Source organism: Lathyrus oleraceus, chromosome 5 (genome assembly GCF_024323335.1).
Source record: "Lathyrus oleraceus cultivar Zhongwan6 chromosome 5, CAAS_Psat_ZW6_1.0, whole genome shotgun sequence".
NCBI lineage: Eukaryota > Viridiplantae > Streptophyta > Magnoliopsida > Fabales > Fabaceae > Lathyrus > Lathyrus oleraceus.
In genome coordinates, this window is record NC_066583.1 from 81054440 (window position 1) to 81061115 (window position 6676).

The 6676-nt window shown below is 37.6% G+C and overlaps 1 long non-coding RNA gene across 1 annotated transcript; it reads right to left on the reverse strand.

Annotated features, from left to right (window-relative positions):
* Positions 1–3130: 3130 nt before the first annotated feature.
* On the reverse strand, positions 3131–4636 carry LOC127086897 (uncharacterized). The gene is made up of 2 exons (XR_007789661.1): positions 4013–4636; positions 3131–3860 (listed from the first exon to the last, which is right to left on the reverse strand). It is a non-coding gene; the product is annotated as an uncharacterized LOC127086897 (long non-coding RNA).
* Positions 4637–6676: the final 2040 nt, after the last annotated feature.

The window sequence follows — 6676 nt, forward strand, 5'->3', positions numbered from 1 at the left end:
GTTTGTGATGAAAAGTGAAGATGATTGTGCATGTTGTAATGATGAATGATGGAGATTCGTGTTCTTGAAGATGAAGATCGTTGATGCTTCTTCCTCAATTCCTTCCCGCGTTTCGTACTCTTCACCCCGGAACCCTTCTTTGATGTTTCAATGCCTGTTTTTCCTTTTCCTGTTTTTGTGAATTTATGGGAGCTAAAGACTTGCTTAAAAGCTTTTCTGTCACGTGCCCGCGGGTTCGAAGAGAGACCTCTGCTTTGTTATCACCTTGTCCCATTCCAAAACCTGTTATATCTTGATCTAACTCTGCATTTCCTGAGATAGGCTCATTAATCGCCACTGAGTTGGAGGCAGAAGCTACAGATTTGGCAAGCAAGTATTTGAGTTATTTCTACCATCTTCGTCGACAGAAAGAAAGCCAACTGACATAGGTGATTCATCACCCATAGATGGGACTTTTAATCCTTGAGATTTATCTTTTTTTTTGCAGCATCCTTTCAATGTACAATTTTGCATTACCAGTGATCTTTCTTGATTTTAATTTGGCAGGCAGAAGCTTCATATGGCCACTTCTCTATGCCTTCAATAGAAGAACTCTTCTGCATCAAAGCAGCCGACACGGTCATCTCTGCAGCACCACCTCCAGGAATAAGTTTTGGATTTTTTTATCATGTTCCTAGCAACAGACATAGCATCCTGTAGGTTCCTTTCAACCTCATTTAAGAGATCCTTATTGGCACCTCGCAATAATACAGTACAAGCTTTGGGTGATTTCTACTGGGAAGCTATCTAAGACTTGTCAAGAGATTCTGCACAACATATGCCTTTCTCCTTGGATCATCATAGATCTTCCACCGGTTATCATCCATGAGTCGCTTTCCTTTTCAGCATGTACATCTCCAGCAGACCTCAACAAGCTCCTCAACATGAGCTTATTATTCTTGAATTGTTATTCTGCGCCTTTCCACATCAACAATGCAATAATATCAAAGCCTTCAGAGTTCTCTCTATAGGTAACTGTGTAATATAAAACGGATTCTGTGGTAATATTGCATTCTTGGCTTGATGTAAGGCTGTTAAGATTTGAATTGTAGATTATTATGCTTTGGTTTTGGTTTGTCATTTATATTTGTGCATGACCATTTGATGTATGATCTATTTTGGACATGAAGCTTTCCACCATCAACGTCCATATTGCAGGTCACGTTTGGCATTGATGACTGTCCAATCAATCTGGAAATCTAATGTATCTTATATTGAATCTTCCATAGATAAATTGACAACACTGTTTTTGGATGCTTCTTCGCATCACATTGGTTCTTTATTTTTAAGGTTAAAGCTGGATTTGAACTTCATATCCAAACCACATATTCAACAAGCATGTCATGTGTTGCAACAATTAAATCAACTTGAGTTTCGATAGGTGTGGTCCGGCTATGATGCTGAAGTTTGCAGAAACAACGACGACATCAACAAAACAGTTGCTTTCCACTTGATCAGATATTACTTGTGCAGAGGTTATGTTGCACATGAGTACATTCGCGACATAGCCCATGGTTAACAGCATCAGAGATTGCATTTGACAAATGCTGCTTGTCGGAACAGCGAGGTCGTCAGAATCTCCATAGTGATCAATAATCTTCTTCACTTGTGATATACAGTCAGAGAGGGCCTTCACTTCCTCCGCAACCAAATGGCTACAGTGCTAGATAGAGCTTTCATTTGAGTCATTAAAAGGTGTACTGAAACCATGTGTTTGGGTCAGAAGATTTAAGTGATGTAATACTTGTACTCAAACTCATCAATGCCATGAGTATTTTCAGTTTTCTGTAATGGCAATTGAAATACAGTTCTACATCCATTGGTGTTATCTTTTGACATGCCTCAATTAGAACATCTAGAGCCATGAGCTCGATGGAAGTTATCTTTTCATCTTTTTTTTTTATCTTCAATATATTAACTTCATAGAGAACTCTATCAATGTTCATCTCTTTTACATCCTTGCAATGTGGACGGGGAACTGAACCTGGAAAATGTTCCATTTTTCCCCTTTTTCCCAAAGTGACAAAGCAATACAAAATTCTTCACAAGCTTTTTGCCTTGTGATGTCTGCAAGACAACGTATGAATCTCTCATGTAGAATTTCCCATATTCAGATTTGGGCAATGAAACCGGTTGAAAATTCTCAATCCTCCATATTTCAGTTCCTAGTCTTTGACCCACTCCATGGAATGTAGGATCCAAAACCTTTGTAGTGTTAGACATAGCTAGATGCTCTAATTTCAAGAACATCACCCCAATTTCCTTTTGAAGCATAAAGGTTTGACAATAACACATGGGAACCGACGTGGTCAGGCTGAAGCTGGATGATGATTTGGCATATTAATTGGAATTAGTTTTTGGTAGTTTTGAAGTGATTTTAATATGGTCCCAATGTCCAATATGTAAATTTGTAAGCTTAGAAAAAAACTCATGACTTGTAATTGTCATACCCTGAAATTCGCCTCACCCTTCACATTGATCTTATAGGTCACTAATCCCAAATATTTGCATATCATCCTCATTCATTCATTTCATTGAATAAGCATGGTTCGCCACAAGCAGGCATCCTCTTGACATCATGTTAATAATGGATCTGATTAATTATAACTTCGTGTTGATTTCAATTTCAAATTAACGTTTGAAGTTTGAATCGATTTTGAAGTTAGATTTGATCTTTGAAAATAAATCTGGTTTTAGAAATCATTTCATTCTGTTTTCGAATTAACATTGGAAATTCAAGTTGAGTTGGATGATCCGAGTTGATTACTGAAGGGTTGAATTGGTTTTGGAGATTTAATCGTGGTTGCATTGAACCCGGTCATTCATCTTTGTTTAGCCCATCCCATGTTTTTGTTAAAGCCCATTTTGACATTTGTTAATCCATTTTGCATATAGAAATCATAATAATCCATTGCATCCAAGATCCATTTTTACATCCATGAAAAACCAAATATCCAATTTTCATTTACAAACCTAATGTCCATATTTTAAATCCATTTGTTTCTAATCAAAATTAAGTCCACATTTTAAGTCAAATTCAATGTGCATCATCCATAATCATTTTTTTCCCAGCATTGTCCATACTACAATATAATCCATAACCATTTTTTATTTCATTAGCCATTAAGTAATAAAGAATAATAATAAGGAAAGGAACTACATTTTTCCAGCAAACTACAATACAAGCTACAGTACAGTACAAGGAAATGAAAGTTGTTAAGCCATGTACAATACGAGCTACACATGAAGCAACAAGCTAACAAATTTCTAAAGCACCGTGCAAATATCAGCTAGAAAAGTGCGGTCCAAAAGCTGCAGAAAATCCAAACCATGCTTCCAAATGTGAGCCAAACAGCAGCTGCAAAACAACTTGCAAGTGAAAATGCATAAGCCATGACAGAGAGCTAAGCGGCTAAATTGAAACCGCAACAGGAGATTGAAGTGAAAACGGCAATAAGCTAGCATTGAATTATGAAGTAAACGGCAACAGAAAAATTAAACATCACTCTATAAATTCTTCTTCCCGCTCTCAAATATTTTTTCCGGATTCTTCCTCTTCTTCCCTCCCATAGTTTCTTCAATCTCAATCCTTCTTATTCTTCCAACCGGCCATCACCGTAACAAACTTTCTCTCTTCAATTCCTTCAACCTCCATAACCGTAATCTCCATTGGCCAAACCTTCAACCATTGTGAATCCGTAACCGTAACCGTATTCTCCGTTCACCGAACCACCTTCACCATGCTTCGATCACCAATTCTTCAACCAGATCCTTCCACATAACAGAACCTTCTCCATCATCCATCATCAACAAACCACAACCTGCAAGCACGAATCCAACAAGCACGAGTTCATAAAGAAGCGGGGAAGAGGACGAAGGATCGATACCGGCATCGTACAAACTCGAATCCACATCATCGCACAACCAGAAGGGAATCGAAAGAGAACAACTAGCTTCAAAGATAGCTCGATACCTTCACTCTCTGATTCGTCATCGTCCCGAACTCATCGGTAACCCGACGGATGCTTCATTAATAATCGTCATTCATCGCGAGCTCCTCATCATTGACGTCGTAGATCTAAGAGTGAGCGGCCACGGAAGAGCGCGACGGTTGAATAACCACAAACACGTCACCCTAGCCACCACATCGGAATTATCAGGAAGCTCTTCCTTCATTCAGCTGTTCTTCCGTTTCGTAGGCGGAAACAGGTTTTGAATTCGATTTTCGGCTTCGACTTCATTGGTACTTTGAATCGGACATGAGTCGTTCGAAGTCTTGCGGATGTTAAGTTGAATTATCCGTCGATTCACCATCGATCGCGTCAAATTTGGAGAGGTTTTGGTGATGCTCGCACAAGTCGGTGCCGTTGCCGTTTGGTAGAGGAGCTTCCCAGTGTTGTTCTCACGAAATCAAGGTATGATTCCTGGTAAACCTGAGACTTGGGACCTTGTTGCATATGCTTTGGGCTTTTTGCCCAAATTTGCTGTTGTTGATTATTACCATATTCCCCCTAAGTCCGCACCCCCTGTGTTTGGACCGATTCCAATGGTCCAGGGCCCATTTTGCTTTTTATTTGTGGAGTCTTTTTTGTTTTGGTAATTGTTAGAATATTAGGATTAACTTAGATAAATTTAGGATTAGATTGTTAATCAATTTGTGAATATTGCTTAGTTGAATACTTTGAATGGTTTAGTTGAATGTTTTAGAATAATAGTCTTGATTGTTAATTTTAGATTTAATTTTGATAATTGATTTGGAATGTCACTTTGATAATCCTTTTAATTTTAGAATTAATTTTGATTAATTTCTAGAAATACTTTGTTGACATTCTAGAATTTTATTGTGATAGGATTTTAGATGTTGATTCTTGATACTATTTTAGAGATTGTTTTAATTGCTTAGAATTTCATTTTGATAATTGTTTTCTTCTACTTTACTCTAATATCTAACAATTAACTCTAACATTTAATTTTCGCATTTCTAACTTCTAACACTTTACAATTCCGCTTCTAACTCCTTTAATTTCCGCATTTTAAATTCTGCAATTAACTTCTAACATTTAAATTTTGCCCTTTATTTCACTTTTATTTTGCTTTTTTTCTTTATCATATTGTACATATTCATCTCATCCTAAAATGAACATAAAAAAGGCAAAGACTTAAAAAATGCAAAAAAACAAGATAATTCCTTAGCATGTAATGGACATTGGACAATGGACTTAGAGACTCATTAGGACCCTTTGCAAAAGAGACTTTGGACAAATGTGGCCTACCATGGAAGAATGCAAGCATCAAGAAGAATTTGTAATATCAATTGTAATCTTTTACTTGCTTTCTAGTTTAGTACACAATTGCACACACATGGCTTTCTCTTGGGCTACCTGACAATGAGACCTTTTATTTCCGCACTCCCTTGTACTTTACATGTACCCCCTTCCCCTTTCCGATGTATGCTTTTACTCGCTTTCTTTTATTGCTTGATTAGATGCTCCTTAGGCATTAGGAACATTCACCCCTCGAAACCGATAATCAAACCCTTGATCCAACGTCAAGTGGTCCTTTTCTTAAGTCAAAAACAATAAACAAACCCTTGATCCAACGTCAAGCGGTCATTTTCTAAACCAAACTCAAAAATACAATAAATGGCGATTAGAATCGTACGCCACGAGCCTTAAGCGATAAAGAAGGGATGAGACTGGAGCTCTCCTACACTCATCCTGAACGCTTCGAACACAAGACGCTCGGCTTGACCGTTTGAGGTACTCACCTTTATCCATAGTCTTTAGTACAATCCTAAATCAATAACTCATTTCTCAAAACATAAAAACAACTCAACGCATTCAAACCTTTTGTTTGAGCCTTAGGGCGACACATTCGAAAACCCTTCTTCAAGGTAATAAAATCAACAAAACAAACACAATCAATTTCAAAACCACGAACTACGGACGCTCTGATTTCTCACTTCAACAAGTGGGCATACGTAGGCACGAGGATCTATTCCTTGGCGAGCACACTAATTTAAAATCTATCTCCACTCCGCAAACTTTGGCAAGCGAGCATTCGATAAACAATACATACGTAAGCGCAAACATCCTAGATGGTTCCCATGGAGTACCATGGATGTGAGGGGTGCTAATACTTTCCCCTTGCATAACCGACTTCCGAACCTGTTCGTGGTTGCGACGACCACTCTTTGGGGTTTTCTCGATATTTTCCCTTTCCTTTGGAATAAATAAAAACCGATGGCGACTCTGTATTTTTCGCGTAGCGACAGTAATATAACACTGGATGTGAATGAAAAATTGGTGTCCTTGTAGCAAAACATAGTTGTTCTTTGCCTTAGAACTTCCAGGTACTCATGTGAGATACTTTAAGATCATGCATGTAAATGAATGAATGACGTAATTGAAATATGAATGATTATGTAGAATTCCTTCAATATTCATGGAATTTTTTTCCATGTGAATGAAGAAAATACGAATGTAAATTTGGAATGTAAAAAATGTAAAAAAAATATGAAATAGTAAATATGAACATGAATGAAGGATATGAAGGTGAGTGAAGAAAGAATGCAAACGAGTGATTGATGGGAAAAAAATTCAGGACCAAAATCGGGGTATGACACTCAATAAGTGCA